We start from the raw sequence: 23,100 nt of genomic DNA on the forward strand, positions 1-23,100 counted from the left end.
ACTGGTGCTGCTAATGTGTCACATGAGTTACGTATGAAGAGGTATTACGTTCCTAAATTCTTTTTTGTTGTTAGGTTAGGCAGATCAGGTTTAGAGCTATTAGCATGAACATTAAAATTACTTTTGCAAACAGTTCCCAACACCTGATCACAGGCCCTGTGCTAGAGTTGTCAGCACATCGAGCTACGGTGCCAGGGGCCCCGGGTTCGAATCCTGGCCTGGGCATGAATATTTGTTAGTATCAATTTCATCACTCATCCCCATCTTCGCAAATTAGCCAAAAGTGGCACAAAAAGCAAAGTATAATAAGGCCAATCAATCAAACCAACACTGATCATGTAATTTATGGTCTCCAGCACTTTCTGCTATTCTCACTACCTGGTGACAGTAGTAGTCGCACCAGTTTCTATTTTAAAATAACTTCTTAGCAGTAAGTTCAGCAACACTGCCAATGAATATAATAAAATAAGATGAAATACAATATTATGGTATGATTCATGTAATTACTTTTTGCTGGTGAAAATAGCCACATATGCTGTTCTCAGCACCGGATGAAAAAAGCCATACATGCTATTCTCACCACCTGGTGAAAATAGTGGCAGCCATATTTTATACTACCAGTTGGAGGAACTGAAGGTACTACTTTTAATGCTAGATGAAACTCATTGATTTCTTCAAACTCCATGTGACAGAGTTGTTTTCCTTACATTTCTTCATATATTTTATTACATCTGGTACATTATCATTTTTCACAAGTTTTACAATGGTGACTGGTGTGATTGAACATTATATTATGTATAATCATGTAACTACGAAGAAGAACAAATATGTTCAGTAGTCTGTTGTTGATTACGATAGAGTTAGTGTCAGATTCCTCGGGCACCATGTTGTACGCATGTTGAAACTTATTAAACTCTGTTTGTGTTTTTATGTACAGGCTGTAGTTTATTTCGTCTATCCATGATTTAACATATACCTAAGCATTCCACAATCACTCGGGAACCGATATTGGGTGCAATCTTCCAGGCTGTATCCCATTTTTTTGAGGAAATTGATCCATCTTTCTTCTAAATTTCCTTCATCCGTGTTAAGATTATTCTTCCCCCTCTACAAACTGTTTCGTACACATTTCTTCCTAACTTTCTCTTTCTAATTATTTCCTATTTTGCAATTCTATGTCCACTTTCCAAAATGTGTTCCACGTCACTCTGGAAGTTATCCAAGCTGCTCGAGAAGAACGAGAATTTATGTTGAATTTGTGACACGATAAGGGGAAATAAGAAAATAAAGGGGGGAGGAAAGCGTTCGTGGAGGAGTGACCTTCATGTAGATTAGGAAGCTCAGTCGAGCAGGAAAGGCCATACCTGCAAGTTGTATATAGTGATTCACACAGGTTTTTTTTAGTTTTTTAACATTTGTAACATGAGAATAGGTTAATTGTGCAAGTCTTTAGTGAACGACGTGCTTTTTATATACGTCTGGGGCGGGGATATAATATCTTAAATGTATCCACACCAACCCTTGTCCACAATCCTTTTATTACATTTCGACGTGGTATTATTGTCGGGACGCGCTAGCAAGCGGCGTGGGACCACCCACTCTGGTAGCGACGCGCTGTTGCCGGATCGACCTACTTCAGGATTCTCGCGAGCCCACAGAAACATGAGGAAGGCTGAACTACTGCAGCTCCTTACGTTACATAAACCCTAGTTCCCCATATATCGAAGAGACAAGCTTGCAGAAGAAGTGGGACATACGGTGGTCCGTCTCCCGCCTTATCATTGTATGAACAATGCAATCGAACATATTTGGGCACAGGTCAAAGGGCTGGTAGCACAGAGCAACACTTTGCCACCTTTTCCACCGTCTAAAATTTTGCAATTGACAGAACAGGCTATCGGGGATGTGACAGCAGATAGGTGGCGTTCGGCTATAGAACACACAAGGAAGATTATTTCCGAAGCATGGGAAAAGGAGGGAGTTGAAGAGCAGCAAATGGAGGATTTTGTGATTTCACTTGGGCGGGAAGACAACAGTGACAGTAGTAGCTCAGACGAAGATGTTCCTTTACCAACCAACAATGAAGATGATCTTGGGATGGCGCCACTGCAATGGTAGCCGGTAAGCAAAAACAACTGATTCTTTAACTACTACTTCTGTTCTTTCATTCATTTTTTTATGTTTTTACATACAGGTAGCTCAAAGCATTAATAACGCATGTACCAAATGTATCATTAATGTTAAGGAAATCGAGCAATTGCCAAGCGTTTCGTTGTAATTTATTGAACTCTGTATTGCCAGAGCCTGTATTCTCATATAGCTCCCAAATTATCTCACTTCACACACCCACATGTGCCTCCCCGATGGCACAGTGGTAGGGTAAGTGTTGTCGCCTTGTAATCAAGTAGTCCTGGGTTTGATACCCTGTCGAGGCACATAGTGGTTCGGATCCCACTTCCAACTGTAGGTCCATTCCAGATTAGCCGTAGTGTGCACAAAGTGGACTTTAAAACACCAACTCAATCAATCAATTCACACACAATTGATTTGTTCTTGATAAATTCTTCTCCGTAATACAGTAACTCAGTTCTGTAAAATTCTGTTTTCGAGGTGAATTTTTGTAGGTTCTTCAAAATATAATTTAAAAACGTGTTAACGAAACGAAGTTGTATGTAATTTGTTTTTACGTAATTTGCCCTGATTTTCAAGAAATACATTTCATTTGTACATTCTGAAGCTTCAACAATTGCGGCGTGATAAAGAAGGCAAAGAGAGGCGGCATGAAATCAAAGGAGAACGATTTGCCACAGTGTTGTTCATAACACAAGACGCATTTTCTTTTGTTGGTAATTGTGATACGATACAACATAAGTAAAAAGATGCCGGTAGCGATGCTTGCAATGCACCATAATAAAAACACAACAAAGGTTCTTTCAGTGAAGGTTTTCGGTTGCTGTGTAGAGCAGGAAGATAAAATGTTTCATGCTTGCCAGAATGCCCGAGCTTGCCAACAGCTGATTAGCCTGTCCGCCTGTTTGTGCGAACGTGGCAACGTAGAAATCCCCCAGCCACATGGCAGCCAACGAGGAGACAGAATTTGGTCACGTTCTGCCGTTCTGCGTTCTGATTGCACGCCGCTTCTTATCGCGTCCGTACAGTAAGTACCTAGTTTTTTTATACGAACCTGAAGAAGGATATAGTTAGTCTCCGAAACGTAGTTCTAAAGAAAGGAAAATAGGAACAACATACTCGCATACATAAGTACAGTTTTTTAACGTTAATTTTTTAATGTCCTTTTTATATTCTGGAATTGTGAGTAATACGCACCAAACCTACAAAATTTAATAAAGAGTGGTTAAACCATTTTGAGTGGTTGTTGTATGACGAGGCAACAAATCTCGCATCTTGCAAATATTGTAAACAGGTGCCTACCAGTAACGTTGATAAGAAATGGGTTTTCTGTACCTTTTAAAAAGGAGTCATTTTTGAAGCATAATCAGATTAAAGTTAATGGTGAAAATGTTGCCAGTGCAAAGGCAACAGAATGCCCGACAGAAACACAGATGGCAAAATGCAGTCTAAAAATGGATCACCAGATGTTTTCTCAGGAGCGATTTTACAATACCGGGAATTTCTCCATTTTGTTTGAAATTCGGCATACTCGCCAATTTTGGCCCCCTAATCACGAATCTGCAGTCAAAATTTGGCGCTCACACGTGGAAATAGCAAAATAATCGAAATGAAGTTCTTATTTCCACACTCTCGATTTCCAAATTTCCCGCCGGTTCCGGGCTCCGCCCCTGGGGTAATTGACCTACCGCCCCCAACCGCTATCGGGGCCCGACCTCCGCTCCGCTCCGGCTTCCCGCCTATAGCTATAGACTCCCTGTTAAGGGCATGTTAGAAATTGGCCGGATTCACCTGCCCCCAAATAAGCGCCAAATTTTGACTGCAGATTCGGATTAGGGGGCCAAAATTAGTGAGTATGCCGAATTTCAAACAAAATGGAGAAATTCCCTGTATTGTTAAATTATACAGTTTTCTCATCTTACAAATTTATTTACTGTAGCATACTATGTAGCTAAACATGATAATCCATTTAAAGACTTTGTAGATCTGAAGTTAGATGTAGTGGAGAAAATAAAGAAAAGTACATACATCAGCCTTCTGATTGATGGATCCACAGATAGATCATCAGTCGAGCATGCAAATGTGTATGTATGTTTGATACGTGGATGCAAATTATGGTCACATCAAGGAGGGCATTTTAGGAGTAATAGAGCTGCCAAACTCTACTTCTGCTGGTTACTTCACAGCCATAACTGATTATTTAGATAAGGCAATAGGTTCAAATAAATACAGAAACAAGTGTTACATTGTAGGCTTGGGTACTTCACTGCAGAACAACAGCGCTACACAAAACAATAATTCCTAAGGTGTGTTATTTTTAATAATTATTTATCAATATAAAATAGTGGTGACCAAAGATTTTAGACCGGCGACTGACTTCAAACTTGAAATTTCATGCCCTGCACTATGCTATGCCAAATTGACAAAGTAGACAACTCATGTGTTGCACTTTGTAACCAACTAGACAGGGCTACCGGCATGGCATGAAGTATGCCAACCGTATGGTCCTAAATGAGCATGTATGGTAATACAAATGTATGGCTCACATGGACTGTAGACTGAAGGTGCAGTCCTTTACAGAGGCGGATCCATACTGTTGGGAGGGGTGAATTTCAGAGTCGAACCTACAATTGCACTGTTTTATATGAACAATATCTATATTGTTCTTTTATGCTCTACGGATTAGCTCTTTTAAGGGGTCCAGGGTGGAGTAGATGGTTATTATTGTACATTGTTATCCATTGGCGTAGCAATATATTGTAGAGCCTGTGCATGATCAGAATGCAAACCCCGATGTGTTATTTAAAATTTACATCTTAAAGTGCATAGATACAAAATCTTCAGGCATACGTCAGCAAAGGTATTATGAAATTTAAATACAGTATTTCTTCGAATTCCAGGCAACTACGAAGAAGAACAAATATGTTCAGTAGTCTGTTGTTGATTACGATAGAGTTAGTGCCAGATTCCTCGGACACCATGTTGTACGCATGTTGAAAGTTATTAAACTTTGTTTGTGTTTTTATGTACGAAGAATTCCAGGCAAAACTTTTTCTCTGGTCTTTGATGTTGAAAATGTGAAAAAAATCCAGTCCAATTAATAAATGTTTTAAGATCATATTTCAAAATGTGTAGCTTTATCTTAGTTGGATTCATGGCTTTCTTACACCATATTTGCAAATATAAAAAGGAGAGCTGGGTCCTGAGTGAGGAAAAGAGGGTGGCACCTGAATTCTAACCCTGTAGGTAAATATACCATGGTATTAGTTTGCAAATTTCAGTAATTAAGTTTTCTCCTCGATATTTTACTGAAGTACAAGTATCACTAAAAAAAATCACCCTTAACAAAATTGTTTCCTTTAAATTTGTTGTGTTAGGACAATGAACATTCACAAGGAAGAGTCAGTCTATTTTTAGTAGTGAGCTCTGTGATTTGTTCTTATGCTGGTGTTCCTGTAAATAGGTGGTCAATGAGGCAGCTTTTGCAAAATGCACAGCAAACTGACATTAAAAATGGAGAGACAGAAGCTTCACTCATATGATGCAGTACTGAGACATAGTTATTTTGTATGCTGAGGAATTTGGAAACTGTGAATCCGGTCGACCTTTTACCATAAGTGAAGCAATCTGTTGTTATCAGCCTCTCTCTTATACATGGGAAGAAGTGGCACAGTCTCCTGGCGTGGAGACTGTTAGTCCATTCTTCCTTCCACTCCTGGTTCTGTAATGGTAGGGTCATATTTGCCAATTACATAGGTACTTTGTAAATTCTTCCTTCTTGTCCTTCATTGCACCAGTATATGGTGGGTCTGTGTTTGATTATTTGGTTTTCGTTTGTGATGTTATTTTTGTTACATATGTTGTATATTTTAGGTAGTCTTCTCAGTTTGATCCGCTGAAAGAAACTATTGCTTTAGATTATGAATACGTATGGGTTTATAAGCAACATAGGGAGTTTGCATGTGTTCAAACCTATTTCTACCAATTTATTTATTACAGGCTCAGCTTTTGAAGTTATGTAATCCATGTCATCGTTGTATTTCTTGTAATTTCACACCTAGATATTTAGCTTCCTTTACGCTTCTAAGATTTTTCTCTTGAGTTATATCTGTGGGCATTTATTAGCATTCAGCTTATCCTTTAGGATTATAAAGTGGGTCTTCTGGGTGCCAATTGTCAATTTTGCCATATACACAAGTCCTCGAGAGTTTATTGCAATGCTGGTCTATCTTTCCAACCCTGTTCTTGAATTACCTTCCATAACAATTATTATGTGATATGCGAAGTCTATTGTGCTTTTGATCATTCGGGACCTAGAATGGATCCTTGCATTATTGATTTTGAGGCTGGGAAGTTAGATGCCTGATGTGCTTTCCATGTGATAAGTTTCGTTGGCAATCTGTCTCTCAAGATCCTGAAAAGATGTGGTCAACTAGCGTTGGTACAGGTAGATGTCAGTTCAAAGCCTCACAACTGCGTCAAAGTCTCTACCATCTGTGAGGACCTCTTTTTTTCATTTGGAAGAGGGACACAAGGCCATTTGTACCTTACAGCCTCGTGCTGGAGAACCAGCTGCAATCGACTTGATATATCGATTGCAAATACACTCGATATAAATGTCGATTGCATCTGTGTATAACAAGATCTCGCTTTCATGTCCACAGCGATCTCTTGTAATACACCATTCTTCCTTTTGAGTCTGCAAATGCTGACATGTTTAAATCTAAGGTAATAAAAATTGCACAAGGCACTTGAAATACCTATCCCTCAACCTAACCTACAAGCTTAAGGAATACTTCACAGTTCCAAAAGGAAGAACCTTTAGTAGTCTTACATTATATACCTATCTGCATACTTACATACACACTGGCTATCATGACTTACTTCATTACATACCTACATTTGCATGAAGTGACATGGGAATATCTCAGGGATTACTGTTATTACTGTAATTGTACTGTGGCAAGCTGGCCAAGTTCACCCCAGCATAACAAAAGTGGATGCTGATCAAACATAGATAGAGCCTTTCCGACCCAGCAATATTCCAGAGCTGACAAACTCGTACTAGCTCAGAAAACGTCATGTACTATCACACCTAGTATAGGGCGACCAATGCAGAGGCAGGCCCATTGTCCTAGATAGAACTTGAACGATGTCTCCTACCAATCTGTAGGGCTAAACCTTATCGGGAGAGATCCTGCAGTTTTTCTTGCCATCCGAATAACAAGAATTCATGAGATATAGGGTGGAAATGTATAGTGCTTTTAATTAATTAATTAAAAAATCTGCATTGGTTAGCATCTATAGTGTGTTTAATATGGAAACAAGACATATTTGTGTTACAGCAAGAACCCAAGTTACTTCAGGATGATCCTGTGTTATATTTTGTTAGCACAAAATATAACACACAGGATATAACTAGTAGATAAAATAGCAGATAAAGAAAATAACTAGCATTCATTGCACAATCTAATCTATCAAGCTGTAACAGCAGCGGTGATGGGATTCTATGAGTTCGCTAGGTACCATCTAACTGAAATCTGGTTGGCAGGCTTTGGCGCTCTTAAGACCTGTTGGCCACAGGGTTTATCTATTTTACAGACAAACAACGCTTTCGAACATATATATAGTATTAATAAGGGTCCCGGATTCGAATGCCAGCCTGGGAATGGGTGTTCTTTGTGACAGTCCTTTCATCTTCGCGAGTAGCCAAAAATGGCAGAAAAGCAAAGTAAAATAAGCCAAATTAATGTAGCATTAATAACAATAAACACATAGGTTTGATGAATGAGTGTGTTAGGTGGCTGACTTTCGATCTTGCCACAGGAGTTCCCGTGTTCTAATCTCGATCTGAGCATTGGTGTCCTTGTAAGTGTCTTAAATTTAATCACATCATTGCTAAACATAGTTTATTTCGTTTTTTTCTCGATTTCCATACTTGACCGCCAATTATTACATGCAGATTCGTGATTAGGAGGTCTCAATTAGTGAGTAGGTGAAATTTCATAGCAATTGAAGAGTGGTCCGGTATTGTAAACTCGTTCCTGCTATTGGCCAGAAATTACAGAAAAGCAACTGAAAATAATAAAATTAAAAAACTTACGTACTGTCCTGCAGCTGCTAGCATCTCTTCGCTTTTGAATGGTATGAAAGCTTTAGTACAATATAATTCTTATGCATGTCTGGTCGTCAGTTTTTGGATGTAGTTTCATAGCTACTGTAATGAGCTTCAACAATGAAAAATAACTGTTGCATTTTAAACATTGTTGTGCTTTTTTGTGTTAGTTTACGTTCAGGTACAAAAGAATCTTGAATGTAAGAGAAGACATTTCAAACTTAAAGAAAGTAAATATTGAAACTGAACGTGAAGTTAGTAAATCTCTGGACTTAGCTAATTTTACTTTTTTTTAGGATAGCCATTTTGACATCATTGCTCGTTACCTGTATCAGTTCATTTTGAATTTCAGAATGTGGATAATTATTGTGAATCTCATTTTATTGTGTATGTCTGAAATGTTCTTGTGGTAATTGGTTATATTTCGAAATACATTTCGGCTCCGGTACCCCTTTCTACACCCTCGATTTCGAAGAGAATGTTTCATTGTTTTTTGGTTTCGTGAATATTCTAAAATTAGACGGCTACTACTCGGTTTATTTAAAATACTAAATAGTTGACTTATTCATTCAAATTGTAATGTTTCACTAGAATTTATAACCAGTTGAAAACATAATGTTGTAGTTTTATTGCCCACAAAAATTAGTCCTTTTCATCTATTTTTCTTACCTATATTTATTACATTTCTTTTAAAAAATAATAAGCCCATGGGACGCGAGACCCCGGGAGCTCACCCACCCTTTGCTAAGCCCCTGTTGTTATCATAATTCCTCCCATTGTCAGGGTAAACTGAAGGCCAGATATGAGGAATAAAGAAATAAATAAAGGTGCATTCTCTGCAGTGGTCTCAGGTCAGATTCCCTTTTAAGGCACCTTGTAGACTCATTCTGATCCCAATTTAAACTGTGGGTCCAGTTCCGATTAACCTATCATGAGCATAAAGTGGACTTCTTGAGCCTGATAAACGTGGTGATTAAAATACAGAACGAATGAGTCTTGAATATTATTAGGCATAATAATATATCCAAAACATGGCAGATGGGAGGGGCGATCACCCCTTTTGCCTTCCCCGTTGATCCGTGCCTGGTCCTGGAGTGATTTATATATATATCAAAAAGAATTAAGTGTATGCCAGTATTAAACGGCAATGAGGAAGCTCTGATTCTGCTGTTATAGAAATAATCATAAGGCTAACGAATAATTTTCAGCCTCCATGTAAGGACTCAAACTGAGAGAAAACAGTGTAACTTTCAAATACACTGTATATTTGAAAGTTTTTTATTTTCTGGAATCTGGTTTAAGGTTGGCATTGGTGTTCACACCACAGATAATGTATTTATTTTTGGGTTCAAGCTTGACAACAGGAATTTCAATATGCCACAAAAACTATGTGTTCTTGCATGAGTGGGCATGTTCGCATGTACATATACACAAGCCCACATAAGTACATAAATCATTGAAATGAATGTTCATATTTCTTACACTTGTTACAAGCAAGTAAAAACACCCTTTTTTATGTAATGTTATTTTTCCAAGAATATTTTTATTAGTGCTTTAATTTAATTAAATAAAGGAACCACATTGTTTTGATCACTTCGCCATCTATTAAGCAAGAGTTCAACTAAAATGCATATGTAATGTGCAAACTCAGGCATCCAGTGAGGAACAAGCTGTGTGGTATTTAAGAAATTTCCAGTTGAGATAATGACTTTATGCCATATAACATTCCCCCCATGGATAAAATTTATCAAGCAGAGGGAGACACAAGTACCCAGAGGGGGAAATCCCCTCCTACGAATACCACCCTGTGAACATGAAACTTGGAAGGTAGCAGAACTTGTAATGTTGCCACTTTGTTCATAACTTTATGTGCGTCCATGTACGTAACTGTACATATATTCTCAATAGGCGATAAATTTTCTTGGTTGGCATCGAATTTCGAAGATATTCGTATTTTGAAGTTTGTGAACTTGCCTTTCATTGCATTCTGCGTTCTGAATGATTCGATCAGTGGATGGAGAATGACAAAGCAATAGTGTCAGAATTCAATGGCTCAGTACGTTAACAGATTGATCATGGTCAGTATATAGGATCTCACCAGCAAGAAATTATTGTTTCAAGAATAATAGGCATGCACTTTCTGGAATTACAATTATTTTCGTCATAATATTTGTTATTGTTACAAGAATGATAGGCATGCACTTTCTGGAATTACAATTATTTTCGTCATAATATTTGTTCACAAATTTTAAAATTGCAATAAGTGTAGAACACTGGGGTTTATACATCAGTTTCCTCAATATATTTTATGATATTGTAAAAGGTATGTACGAATTATTGACTTTTCTGCAGAAACTATAATTTTCTTTAGTTAATGCCAATATACAGGTTCCAAATGTATGTATTTCTTCTACTTTTAAGTCGCTTTTCTGTAACTTTTGCTAATCATGACAAGGAGGATGAATGGTTTATTTTGTTATTCTGTTATCTAGAGTCACTTTCTGCCTCTTTTGGCTAATTGTGAGAATGAGGAAGAATGATGATGATGAGTAGTGTGGGGAATGGAGGACCAGAAGAATCCATCCTCCCAACTAGAGGTCTTTCCTAGTTTTTTTTTTGTTTTGAGTTCACTTTATGCACAGATGAGCAAATCGAGACTGGATCCGAATCACTAGTGCCTTTGCCAGGTATCGAACTTGGGGCTCTTTGACTACAAGGTGACAAAATTTGCACTTTGTCCTCGGGGAAGCATTCCCAACAGGAAACTTACATAAGGCATTGCTCCACCTGTTGCTCATTTAGCTATACCAAAGAAGCATCCCCCAGCTATCCACAATGTTAGGGCAAACATATAACGAATTACGTTAATTATGATAATAAATAACGATCTATTTTCCAGTAAGTACAACTATCATACTAGGGGCTTCTTTTGAATATCCATGCGGTTGTTTCTTTTATGCAGAAGTAGCGAGTATAGCGCACGTGAGTAGCGTAGCGAGCTACTTTTTGGTAAACGTAGCTGTAGCTAGCTACTTTTATAAAGTATAGCGTTCTGATCACTAATTAAACATCCAGCAATCAGAAATTTAACTTATAGATACCATAAATATAGCACAAAGGCAACTGTAAAACGCCACAGGAGCTTTTAAGCTTTTGGTGTTATCCAGGATAGAAGAATGAATTCACTAAGTTAAGAAGGGAAGGAACTTGACAAGTTGGCTGACCAATTGATTGGTGAAACTGTACAGTATGAATCTTCATGCCATTAATACAATGATTACTTTACAATTCTAAAATCATGTTCTAGTACTGAAAGTTATTGATAAAAGTAAGTGTGTAGCACATATATTCTCATAGGGAAGGAAAATCGTTGCCAGTTAAAAATGAATTTAGAAATATTGATGGATGGGAAAAATAAGAGGGGGGGATTCCCTGGCTTCACTTTCAATTCCAACACTGTCTAAATCAGCTGCAAATTAGAAAGTTACATTTGAGGTGACAGCCCCCCCATTTTTTTTTTTTTACATAATAAGGTTCCCAGGAAGGGAAAGCGTATTATCTCTTGCTGGGAAGGAAACCACTGAAAGTGCTCGAATTTTTATCATTTATTCGGAGGCGTGGGAGCGGATAGATTAACGCTGTGAAAATGAAGATGGTTGATTATGAAATCCTTTGAACAGCGGCGAAAACTGGAAAAAATATCGACGTGCATCATTATGTGATTTTGTGAGAAAGTTCCGTGTGAGTAACACATGCCATGTTTAAGTATTTGGTTCCACTGTTACTTCATGTTGATTGTATTATCTCACAGTGACACGGATGAATATAAATGACTGTACAATTCACTAAAATTAGATATCCAGTAGATAGGGGTGTGACTTCTTCGTTATTAGTAAAAAGCTCTCACACTACAATTTTTCCACGTATGATACGCTTTCTTTTTTCAATAATAAGGAAGACTGGGCCAATCCCCTCCCTTCCCCGGCGTGCCACAATGTAAAGCGTTGGTAGAACAAGCACATCTCTAATAATTTCGCGTAAATTTAATGTAATTAATGAATTGATTGTATTTAACATTCAGATTACATTCTGTATACAATACATACATTTCCCTTCAATATATATACCGGGTGGTTATAATTAAAATGACGGTGTTCAGAGTGGTACAGCACGGGCTGTAATGAGCGTAGGAGTTTGAAACTTCGTAGATATGCTAATGAAGCAATGCGCTCGCGAATTGTGCAAGGGGAAAAAAGTTTCAATCCTCACCACCAGGTTAAAATATGGCGCTGTATGCAGTCAGAACGTGGTATGGATACAGGAATGATCAAACACATGATAACAGTGGTTCTGGCACGTTTATTAGGAACTATGGTTACAAGAACTGTTCAATATGGCCTCCCAAATCAGAAACATGCTGCATCCGTAACACGACATGGTCGACAGTCAGGGCCGGATAAAGACGAAATTGGGCCTGATGCTGCAGGCAACAATAAACAGAACGACGTTATAGTTACGTCACAGCGCAAAAATAATAGTAACTGTATAATAAGTAACGCTGTGTCTAGACGTCCGAAATTGGGGCTCCAAATTTCACTCTTAAGATTTATTTTCAGGTTAATATAGCAAAAGAAAACTGTTCAGCTTTCGGAAAATTCTCGTCTGTTTTCATCTGGGCCTATTTCAGGAATGGACCTAATGGTGCACCATCAATAGCACCCACCTTAATCCGTCACTGTCGGCAGTTGCTCGCAGCATGTCTGGTGAAATCTGAGCGACATGTCGTATGCTAGCCTTCAGATCAGGCAGAGACCGGATATGTCCCTAATAGACACTACCTTTAAATATCCCCACAACCAGAAGTCACATGAATTTAGGTCGGGGGATCTGGAAGGCCACGCATCTGGAAATTGACTAGAGATGATGAGGAGGTGTCATCTCAAACAAAAACGGACCAAGAATGAAGGAGCTAGTGAACCAACAAAGAATGAAGGAGCTAGTGAACCAACACCAAACAGTCACGTAAACTGAGTGCAATGGTTGTTCCTGCACAACATGTGGATGAGTAGAACTCCATATGCGACAGTTCTGTGTATTCACTGTACCGTCCAGAGTAAAATGCGCCTCGTCAGTCCACATAATATTCCCGGCCACATGTCATCCACTTCCATGCGTGCCAAAAACCGATAGGCAAACTCACGGCGTTGTGGAATATCTTGGGGTTTCAATTGGTGCACAGTATGAATCGTATAGGATACCAGTGTAAAATGCACCGCAAACCTTGCGAACTGTTGACCAGGGAAGAGACAGTTCACGTGCCACAGCTCGAGCACTGGCTGCAGATGTTGAGGCATGTGCTGCACGGTCAGAGATACAGCTACATCAACTTCGTCCGCAATTTCCATGGAGATGGGCCGCCTTCCTCTCCCTGGTGCGACACCCAATTCACCTATTTCCTCGAATTTCTTCATGTGCTTTATCCCATTAATTGACATGGGCCCTCTTCTCAGCCCTTTCTGTCGGCGACATTCCCGCAATGCAGCGTTGCTATTGCTCCCATTCTGGCAAAACAACTTCACTAGCAGTGCACGGTCTCTCTTCGCAATAGCCATTGTGTTTTACACGAACAAATTCAACCTTTTTAATTTTCAACGAACATTCACATCACAAAAGGAATCAACAAGTGTCACCAACAGTAGCAGCGATTGGGTACCAAAACCAAGGTGCCAAAACTAAGGGGGCAATGACAGTATATTTCCCTTTGTAGATAAGATTTAACGTAGTGCGGGGGCAAAAGTGGCGAAAAGTGTGAGGGGGCAACTGCCCCCCTCCCCCCCTAATCGCCGCCACTGGTCACCAACAACAACCAGGGAGCTCACACAACGGTTAGGCAATGTCACCGACGTCGGAATAACATACTGACGTCAGAGTTACGGAAATTTGCACGTTCTGACTCCTTACAGCGTCATAATTTAACCTGGTGGCGGAAATTTGAACATTTTTTTGGCATAATTCGCGAGCGCATTGCTTCATTAGCATATCTACGAAGTTTCAGACTCCTACGCTCATTACGGGCCGTGTTGTACCACTCTGAACACCGTCAGTTTAATTATAACCACCCGGTATTATTTGTATTTCATTTGGTTCTCTGCGTTGGCTCTATGAGCAAGTGAAATTTTGTTTCATCTAGTAGCTTCCCATTCTTGACTGAAAGCGTGTATATTATGTGTACTTGGTTCCCGATGCTGGCGGTAGTAGGAAGCGTAATTTTGTTAACGGATTTTTCAATTGCGTTCCAATCTTTTCCCAAAAGGGCTGTATGATCCGTGGTTCACTTGTTTCGGCAAGAAATTTGATTGCGCAGTGGGATGCACAAATAATACTCGGCAAAATTGTCAATGACTACTTTCATTAATTTTCCTTTCATTCTAGTGTTTTTAAGGAATAGATTTTAGAAGCTGCCAGCAGCTTGTTTGGCGTTTTGTTTTAAGTCTTGAAGACACCCAAATGCCAACCTCTTTTCCCTACACTTAGGTCTGCATTTTGAAGACTGACGAGGCTCTGGCGTCTGGACTCAGCCAGTATAATCCTCTGTGGGGGGGGGGGGGGGGCTTGCCGTGTTTCGTCCATGTGTATTTGTGATTGCCCCTTCATCCATTTTATCCTATCAACATCATTATCGCCTTCGGGATTAGTCAAAAATGTCAAAAGTGAAGATGATCAATCAATCATTCGGTAAAACTAAGAGAATAAACATGGTGATTGACAATTTGCTTGGTAAAACTTATCCACCCCACTATTGATGCTGTTACAGATGTTCTCTGATTTTGTTATACTTCTTTTTAACTCAATAAAAGTGAACCGTGGGGACGGACTGTTGACGTAGTATTATTTTTGCGTTCGACTGTACCTGGGCTTTCCAGTGTTCATGGATTTCTGGGGAACATGCTCTTTAGAGCTACAGTGATAATGCAGATGCACTCAAGACATTTCTTGAGAAACCGGCGAAGTCTTAAACGTCGTTTATTAACGGAACAGCGCTGAAATTACCAACACGCCCACCTCATGCTTTTGTCGCGTAAATGTCTGTCCGAAGAGCTAACTCATCGTGGCGCTAACAATGCCGCCCTGGCGACCTGGACCTACTTTTCTGCGAGATCTCGTGCGTGTGTGGAAAGGAGATCTTCCAGATTGTTAATTATGAAAGAAAAGTAGGGGGAATATGGGAATTGCGTGTGGCTTGCTCTTGTAGCGTCTGAATCACCTGCACTTTGCTCGAGACGGGCGCCAGACGGAAGTGGATCGAACGCTTACCTTGCATTTTGAACAGGTAGGTGCTGTGAGCCAACTTTTTTGAGTGCTGCAGCCAAGCGGATACGAGCTAGGAGAAGCTTTTCCATTAGTGTGCGTATAGATGCGTGAGTGTGTGAATTACATGTGTGTTTATTTTACGTGTAATCTCGAGGTTAAACACACCGTGATGTATGAGATGAGGAACACGTATATCGAGCTGCCGAGCGCGTTTGTTCATAATCTTGACATCATCTGAACTTTCAGCCAATCACCATCCATCAAGAGCTTCAAAACAAGACAAAAATCGTATTTGTGGGACTACTCAATGCTAAGAAAAAGTTGTTTCACGAAAATAATGATAATCTTTTTTTGGCAGATTTAAAAAATCTGAAAATTAAGAATTGTGTTTAAAACTTTGTACCTCCACTGTATTTAAATTTCATCACAATCAAACCATTAAGTATTTTGTTTAAAGAACTTCAGAGAGGGCGGTCGTTTAGAAAATAACAAGAAACCGGGACTTTTTTGTTGTCACGAGATGATAAATCGAAAACATACTCGAAAGAATAATTGGTTACCATAAATTAACGCAGAATTGAATAAGCTCAATTTTGATGTAACTCGTTCTTATGTAGGTCTACTGTTTAATTTTTAATTAGACCAAACTCTAGTATCCATAATTTTTAATCCGATAGTAGACGACGCGATCTAACGGCTGAGTTATTTCCCATTGGCTTCGTCCTTGTGCGATAAGTAATGGGGAATATTGTCATGTAGTTCGAATTGTTCAATTGTAAATTCACTTTTAGATATTGCCAAAATACCGTGCTCGAGTTTTGCTCCCCCTCCCCCCGCTAGGAAAACCTCTGAAGATAATCATTTTTCTTCCACGGCTCCAACAAACATCCCCCTCGCACCTACCCGCTTTCATCTCAATCGTACCACTTTTCTGTTCTGACTGAACACAATGAATACAACGTGCAAAATGCAGCAACTTCTTGTCGCTTCTGTGGGTAAACGCGTTCAGTGGATCTGTTCACGATTTCGTCACTGAAGGTTCGGAATTCGAACCGTCGTTTGAGGTAGCGTGTGTCGTGTCTCCTGATTAGTGTAGTCGTCATTCAGTGTAATCGTTGCTGTTATCCTAAAATAACAGAAAAGAGACAAAAATGCAAATATACCGGAAGTAGATTTGAACTCTTCGAAACAATTTCTTAATCCTTCTGTTGTATGCGAGAAGATCGGTCTCGATGTATAAACACCGGTCTCTGTGTCGTCCATCCCTTTAACTGTTTCGTAGATAAAAAAAAAGGTAAAGTGTTCCCCTGTGCATAGCACCACGCCATGAAGGCGTATAGGGGGTGTGGGGGTAACGCCCCACACTTTCTTGATCCGGTCAGCATTACGTTATCAGAAGTGTTCATTTATAATCAACCTTCCTCACGACTCGCCCAAGCTTTCACCCTTATAAGTCTCCCGGAGGGTCGACCCCCCGGATATGGTAAAATTCCGTACCCAATCTGTTCATCTGCCGTGATGCGTGTGGCTCGTGACAACAATATGACTGTTCCAAGTTCAACAACCGAAGAGCTGGAAAACTCTGCTGCAGTGTCCTACCATGAAGATTTTCTTTGTTACTTTCAGCTATATCTCATCCTCAAGGTTCGCCCTCACCCTCACGACTTGTCCTCTCTCACCCTCACAAGTCTTCCGGAGGGGGCCTCGGGTCCCGAAAGGCAGAGAACAGCGACGATGGGATTCGATGCGCTGTGTCACCAAAAGAAAAAGGGCTGTTTGCTACGCAGTTTATGGCAAAAAAAAGAAAGAAAAAAATCTAATCTAGTAATAACTGACAACGTGGCCTAACTAGGGTTTGAGGGTTATGCTTCTCTCCTCCTTATTACTAGGGACATTGAATTTTCGCGATGCACGAAATCGCGAAATGTAAAAAAAAGATTCAATTTTGAACATTATGCACGTAACTACACCCCCAATGATGAAATATGCATGAGTTTTATTCGCGAAGTAATGCGAAATGTGTGCTTTTGCACGAAATGAACGCTTTTTCGCGAAATATCATCAAATTAAGTAGAAAACACGCAAAAACCGGCAATCGAGGTTGCGCGCGCAAACTGTCGATTTGTAACGAAACGTTTGCCTAACGTTTCCTACCACTAGCAGCTGAAGAACGTTTTATCTTCGATCACATCAGGAAGACGCTGCAAATTGGGATTTCCCATGCACATAATCTCAGTTCGAAAACTTCGCTCCCTGTCAAGCTGCATTCCTTTCTTCCCCCGAATGTCTACTCAACTTCCAGTTTCATTGAACTTGCTAGCTGTAGCAGCGATAAGATTAGTCTGTTCCCGCACATCAAGGGAAACAATGGTGTCATTGGTGTTCAGTCATGAATGAATTTTGTTTATCATGTTAATGTGAACATGTGTTTGTGTATGTGCAGTTGTGATTATTTTATTTGTTGGACAGCAAGGATATCCTTTAAATACATACAATGAATAAATCACTTGAGATATGCAGTTTAGAAATGAAGTGATTTTGTGTTGATGTTTTCTTTTTGGTTGGACAACTAAGTACTTGTGCATGTGTACAGTATATAAAAATGAAGTAGTTTATCAATTTATAGGTCTTTTGTATGTTGTTTCCTCTCATAATGAAAAAGTGTATGCATTTTTTTTCACCGCTGGTATATACCGCTGATCTAACATTTTATTTACCGCTCTCCTCAGTTTTTATTTACCATAAATTTGTGTCCTTACTTATTACCATTCTATGGTGCAATACCACCTTAATATTTTTTTGTGCAAAAAGTGTGTCTACATAAAAATATCAGTTTTGTGTTTAATAAAAGAAGTACCATTACTGGCTGTGGGCATGTTTGATTCGGGTATCTTTTCAAAATGAAATTAGTTTTATTTTGAAAATGCCAGTCAATATGTTGTAATTAAATTAGAAATTAGTTTTTTTTTGTTACTAGTTTCCGTTCCTGCTATTCCCACCTGCCCTTGCAACGTTTTCAGCTACTCTTGTCAGTAATTCCTCCTATTTCCTCATCTGTAATGTTTTTTTTCTAGTCTGTAAATCCCCTTTTACCACATACGTCTGTAAACATCTCGGTCTTTATCTCTGTTTCTCAAAGTCCACGTTTCTGATTCAGAAAGTAGAACGCTCTTTGATTATCTTCTGTCAATCACGACATTTTTCTTTCTTTTTAATGTAACCAGCTCTCCCTTCCGGTCCTATGTCACTCATGAGCACAATCTGATTCTGTCGTTATGGCGTGCAAGAAATGAAGATATGCGAACTGGGCGGGCGCATTTTACATCGCGTGAAATACTGGCCCGTGAATCCTCTTTGAGGGTCAGTGACTACCGCTCTCCTCAGTTTTTATTTACCATAAATTTGTGTCCTTACTTATTACCATTCTATGGTGCAATACCACCTTAATATTTTTTTGTGCAAAAAGTGTGTCTACATAAAAATATCAGTTTTGTGTTTAATAAAAGAAGTACCATTACTGGCTGTGGGCATGTTTGATTCGGGTATCTTTTCAAAATGAAATTAGTTTTATTTTGAAAATGCCAGTCAATATGTTGTAATTAAATTAGAAATTAGTTTTTTTTTGTTACTAGTTTCCGTTCCTGCTATTCCCACCTGCCCTTGCAACGTTTTCAGCTACTCTTGTCAGTAATTCCTCCTATTTCCTCATCTGTAATGTTTTTTTTCTAGTCTGTAAATCCCCTTTTACCACATACGTCTGTAAACATCTCGGTCTTTATCTCTGTTTCTCAAAGTCCACGTTTCTGATTCAGAAAGTAGAACGCTCTTTGATTATCTTCTGTCAATCACGACATTTTTCTTTCTTTTTAATGTAACCAGCTCTCCCTTCCGGTCCTATGTCACTCATGAGCACAATCTGATTCTGTCGTTATGGCGTGCAAGAAATGAAGATATGCGAACTGGGCGGGCGCATTTTACATCGCGTGAAATACTGGCCCGTGAATCCTCTTTGAGGGTCAGTGACTACCAGGTGACACTTCAATCCGTAACATTGTAACCAGTTCGTCGACTTTAATCGTCGGTTTCATCTATCAAGCACACTTACACTCTGTTTCGGAATCTGTAGAGCAGCACCGCGCGTAACGGTAGAGAAGAGGAGAAAACGAGTGGGCGGAGCATAGCAGTATGCGCTGCTGCAAACAGCTGGTAGCTGCAGCCTCGTTTCCCCCTCCATTCACTAACTTTCCCCTCACGAATACATTGGTCGAGCTCTCCCGATGCTACTTGCACGGAGACTTGCTTTCGTTTGCTTGCTCCAGAGAATCGCAGAACAGAGTATGAAATTCCTTGTGGATTCATGGATGGCCCAGATTTTACTGATTTTATGAAATAATACTTTTAAAAAATAACAAATATCTGCTATTAGGCCTGTGGCTATTTTCGTTAATTTTTCTTTTGCATCCTACGTATTTGTAATGAGGGGCATGCCCGACGGCGCAGTGCGAGCGTCGTCGACTTGTAATCAAGGGTTCCAGGGTTCGATGCTCGGTGGAGGGACATAGTAGTTCGTATCTTACTTTAAACTGTAGGTCCAGTCGCGATTAGCCTTTCTGTGCATAAAGTGGACTTAAAACAACAATTCAAGTGTTTGTAAGGAATATGGTGGTGGTTCAGAGGTTATCAGCAGCGTGTGTAGCGTTTTGTTTCAATTCTTGAAGCTCTCGTTGGATGAAATAAAGTGCATGAAGATTATTCAAAATTTGATTTGGTGATACACTCGCCGTACTTATTGGTGTCGCTTTTTTTATATATTATTTTTGATTACCGAACCGAAATTGTTCCGACTGTTTTTAAGTATAATTTTCTATTACGTCGTGTAATTATTCTTTGTGAAAGTGTTAACTATTCTAATTAATTTTACAAAACGTTAATGCCAGTGCATCAGAATTGAGCTGTTTAAATTACACAGCATTACTGAATTCGTTGTCTGCACAGTCCACTGCGAGGGCGTGGAGTATTTCGTCTGGTAAACTAAGCAAATGGTTTGTTGTGTTCCGGAAATCCGGTTACAAGGAAGGAAGAGCTTGAACTTGGTAGGCAGCGACCCGCAACCAAGCATCTGTAATGGAGCAATGAGTCACGCTGTTAGGGCTGTAGTGTTATCATTCTCTCAGTGAACGCAACTTACGAGCCGTTACTGAAGGAAAGAAAATGCAGCAGAACAACTCAGTTTGAGATGTTTATGGATGTGCTTTTAGCCTCATTTCATTTTCTTTAAAAATAGAATAGTACTGCAACATGAGTGGGGACATTCACTGGAGTCTCCTGCCATTCACTCCTGCCATCTAAAAAGAAATTATATTTAGGTGGGATAGACGCGGAGCACTCACATAACATGGTGACTAACACCATCACCTTTTGAGCAACAAGGTTCGTCGTTCTGATATCATTTTAGACTTGCATGTACAGTCCCGATCGCCCCATCTCAGCGTCGTAGCCTAGGACAGTAGCTGTTCCTCGTCGCGAACCGGGGATTCGTTTGAAGAAAGGAGCCTTCGAGTACCCGTTTTTCCGTGTGTCCAGTGCTGCCAACCTTAGTTTTGATCCTGTCGTGGCGTGTTTTGGGGCGAAATACAAAATCACAGCTCTTGATCTTTCCTGGGGCTGCAGCTATAGTTCACTAGGCTTTCAAGCCTATAAACTAATCAAACGTTCCGTTCTCGAGTTGAATTCTAATGATAGCGTAGGGCAGTTCGAAACTCGCTCTACATTATCCGGTCCCGTCCGTGCATAAAGTAGACGTAAGCATAATTAGAAAGATGTATGTGCCGTACCTAGAAACTGAGCAGTATAAATTATTTAAGCCATTAAAGAAACGAAAATTCGTATTAACTGTTACTTGTGAGATGAGTGGCTACACGGACCGTTTCCAAATAGTATAATAAAAAACAAACTAATGTCTTTCAGACAACCACAGTGTGGCAGAAAATATGTGCTGCTAAAGTTCTCTCCTCATTTCACTTGTTGCTCAACCTGCAGGACAGCATTGCCATCTGAAAACTCATCTTCAAAATGCGGTTGTGACTGAACAGAGCTGGCAACAATGGGGCAACAAGGATCCAATACCAATAGACTGAACCGTACTGCGGCAAATTGGCAGAGGATTCCAAACAGTGTATTCGGATGGTCTACAGCTGTTGGTGGCTGTAGAATGGGAGCAGTCTACACAGAGTTGCTGACGTGACGTGTTTTCCTGCCTACAGAACACGTTTTAGAACTGTATTATCAGCCACCATACTGACCCGACCTGTGTCGCAGTTGCTCATCGTCAAGGAAAGTATAACTTATCGAACTGAACATCTTACGGAACATTGGGAAATCCAACGAAATGTCAATTCTTCCCCACAGTTTTTGAGTCAGTTTGCAGTGTGACATTGGCCGGGCAGGGGTTCCGGGTTTGAATCCCGGCTTGGACATAGATGTTTTTTGTTTTCATCCTATCATCACTCATCCTCATCGTCGCGATTAGCCAAAAGTGGCAGGAAAGAAACGCTAAATAAGAAAAAAAAAAACAAGTCAACATGGCCATGCTTAGCCAACGAAATACTTGTATTTCGGCTGAATTCGCCACTTTCCGTGACAGCGCGCTTGTTCTCCAATCACATGGCAGAATGCTCGACCACCTTTTTGGTTGGCGTTCCTTGTAGTTTTGTCTATCCAAACCCATTTTTAAATGTAAGAACGTATCAAGATAACAAAATAGTTTGAAGTTGCTATTTTCCCTTCTTGCTGCTTTGCTCTTCTTCAATGTCTTTTTGCTTTCCGTCCTTTCTGTTGAATTCAACGGCAGCCAAATAAGAGAGTGAATAGAACGTATGACATCAGCAGAGCCATTTGGCACATGTTCAAACGCTCCGTACGTGTATTTGTTGGCGGTGTGAGTGTGCGCGTGTTACTATGGCGGAAATGCAGTGTGGTGCAGAGAATCACAAAAAGAAAAAAGAAACTACCTGCATCGTTTTGACATCTATTGTATTCTGTCAAACGTATTTACTTCCGGTGGCGTGGCTTGCATTTTCATAAAGGGAGTTTTTTTTTTTCCTTACGCGCGCACTTTTTATAAGCATACCTCAAGCAGTGTGAGATGCGTATCAACAGGACTCGGAAGTTTAATATATATTTTGCGCATTTCAAGTTTAAGCGTCACGTGCATGCACAATGAACTGATGAAAAGAATACACAAAAAACGAAATTTCGCTACTATAACTGCTAGATCAAGAAGTCGGCAGGTAGTAGCTAGGAGAGAAAAACTGCCTTGAATATTGCACGTAGAATAATTCTCTAATCTGGAAAAGGCCTGTTGAAAACATAGACATTTTGAATTATATGGCTCCTGGTAATGTAGTGGTTGTGGTTATCTCCAGTTATAAATAATAGTACCGTGGTCAATTTCCACTCAGGCATGTGATAATGGTTAGAATTCCAGTATCGATTAGTCGTTGTGCACAAAATGAACCCGATACAGCGGAATAGTTTTACATAGC

The 23,100-nt window shown here is 39.7% G+C and overlaps 1 protein-coding gene across 11 annotated transcripts in view; it reads left to right on the top strand.

Moving 5' to 3' along the window:
* tmod (tropomodulin) overlaps positions 1 to 23,100 on the top strand; it is a 132,994-nt gene that overhangs the window by 60,030 nt on the left and 49,864 nt on the right. Inside the window, exon 1 of one of the 11 annotated variants that reach the window (XR_014440677.1) lies at positions 15,458 to 15,575. The exons of the other annotated variants lie outside the window; for them this stretch is intronic. The gene's annotated coding sequence lies outside the window, so the exon portion shown is untranslated. Of the gene's footprint in view, positions 1 to 15,457; positions 15,576 to 23,100 lie in introns of those variants that run through there. 11 annotated transcript variants of the gene reach the window in all.

Source organism: Lepisma saccharinum, chromosome 24 (assembly GCF_977018435.1).
Source record: "Lepisma saccharinum chromosome 24, izLepSacc3.1, whole genome shotgun sequence".
NCBI classification, from domain to species: domain Eukaryota; kingdom Metazoa; phylum Arthropoda; class Insecta; order Zygentoma; family Lepismatidae; genus Lepisma; species Lepisma saccharinum.